Source organism: Limulus polyphemus, unplaced genomic scaffold (genome assembly GCF_000517525.1).
Source record: "Limulus polyphemus unplaced genomic scaffold, Limulus_polyphemus-2.1.2 Scaffold95, whole genome shotgun sequence".
Classification (NCBI taxonomy): Eukaryota; Metazoa; Arthropoda; class Merostomata; order Xiphosura; family Limulidae; genus Limulus; species Limulus polyphemus.
This window is the reverse complement of record NW_013665705.1, coordinates 1,142,097-1,144,450: the sequence shown is the minus strand read 5'-3', so window position 1 is coordinate 1,144,450 and position 2,354 is coordinate 1,142,097. Positions and strand designations below refer to the sequence as shown.

General features: G+C 31.3%; 1 protein-coding gene across 3 annotated transcripts in view; it reads right to left on the bottom strand.

Moving 5' to 3' along the window:
- Nucleotides 1–2,354, bottom strand: part of LOC111088429 — a 76,503-nt gene that overhangs the window by 1,793 nt on the left and 72,356 nt on the right. The window lies entirely within an intron of this gene.

The window sequence follows — 2,354 nt, the reverse complement described above, 5'->3', positions numbered from 1 at the left end:
AAAATGTTGTTTTTATTTAATTAGGCACTCAACATTGAGTGTCTAATTAAATAATAACAACATTTGGGTGTTATAAGGTCGTTTATTTCTAGTATTAACACTAACAATATGATTGATTTTTACTAGTCACCTGGTGGGGCAGCGGTTAAGTTTACGGAATTACAATGCTAAAATCTGGGGTTCCATTTACTGTGGTGGACAGAATGCAGGTAGCTCTGTTGTGTAGCTTTGTGCTAAAAAAACACAAAAAATGCTTGTTATGAAGATTTAGAAAAGTAGTAGATATATGACCGAAGCTCTTCGTCTCCTACAAAAATATTAAAATCCCTCATCTATCCATCATCTCCTTCTGCTTTAGGTTTCTTAACGCAGTAGTTCATCTGTTTATATTTTTCACAATTGTGTTATTGTGTAGTGGAAATTAAACTTGAAAATATCACTGGGAGATTTAAACAGGCATTCTTAAATATGTTTTATTAAATATTTTGATAGCCAAACAAAAAACAAAGTTATTTACATGGCAAGTATTACACTAATTACACCTTTATATATATATATATATATATATAATGAACAGCAAACAATTTCAACAATTATTGATTTATTAACTGTAAGGTCAGGAGACATGCTAAGCCTTATCACTTCATTGTTAAATAGGACCAAGATTATAACAGAGAAGGATTATACCAGCTGTTACCAGAACAGGGTAAGCTGCTTAATCACTGGTTGTTCACACACCCACACACATAAATTCAAATCACATCTATTTAATACACCAATTGTCTAATAAGTTTCTAAAAGTACAGCAACGAACTTTAAATCTAAAACATTTCATCTAAGACGTAGCTTACTTACTGCTTAGGGATAAATCTCTTTGTAGCTCACTTCAAAAATATCGGTCATACCATTTGTTAACGCATCTCATTGGAAATTTAAATTTATCACTTTTATCTACATGTTTTTCTTTCATCATCTACAAAGTAACTTATCACATTAAACGGTCTTCCTTTAATGGGTAATATATGTGATATTACAGCACAATATAACTGATAATAATTCAAACACACCATATTTACTGGTCTTGTAAAGAATGGTGTGATTTATACTATTATCAGTTTCATTCTGATATAATATTACATGCTGACAGATCATCCTCTGCCAGTTAAATAATTGAACTATATATATATACTTAGGACTAGTGATCCTGCATTTTCAAACATTTTAACGATTATTTATAACAGTGATTAATATTATATATATTTTAACTTGTCCACAACATTGTTCTAAATTATCTGAAACGGTTGTTTCTTGGTGAAGCACATTTAATATGTATTCAGTGGAAATAGAAAATAACTGATTATATTTCATGAATTTGTAGAGGGCGCCTCTAACAAGGAATGTAGACTCGGACTAGCGAAACATTCCTGCCCCCGGATATTAAACGCCAACTAAGGTTAACATCGGAAGTCTTCGAGTCATCTTATTAATTTACAAATGAGCACTTCAACAAAAACAGCTAGCACCATAAACACGAAGAATGATGAAATGCATAGAAGTTTCCAAAGGATATCAAAAGTTTTACTTGAATTCTTAAGTAAAAATCTTTGAATTTGGCACAAATACCCATAGCAGTAACGGGCTATTGACGCCATTTTTAAATTAAGGATATGACGGAGAAGAAAACGTGAATGCTTTAAATTCTTCATAACTTTAGCACCATATATCGTCATTTTTATGACGTCAAAATCATACTCAAAACACCTGCGAAAAGTCATAGTGACTTGATGATGCTACTTCTCCATTTAGTGACTCATCTCAAAATGCAAATTTAGTGTTAACTTTAACACTTGCGAAGAGTGAGTAATTTCTGTGATTAAGGGAGAAGTTACAAAGCGAAATGCGTAAATTCCAAAATATACAATAATACTGTAATTACATTCATGAAACATCAAATCAGAAACGGTTTCACGAGTTGAAGATGAACTCGCAACAAATTTACAATTCATTTGAAATACATTAACAGCAGAGTTCAAATGATGAATATAAAACCCGCTGTTCGTGATGATAGACTTGAATCCAACTTTTTTGTCCCAAAATATTAATCGGCAAAATAAAATTACTTTAAAAATACGAGAATGCTACTCAAATTTACCCTACACAAAAGTAAAATGCGCAAAAAAACACTATACGTCCTTCGGCATTGAATGTTGGTAGTTAGAAGAGAATTTGAAGACGAAGATATATTTGTTTGGTTTGTTATTACATTTAAATAAAATGGAAATATCGAAGTAATACTATATTGAAAATATGTATTAGAGCGGGCCGACAAATATCTGAATACAGTAAGGCAAAGT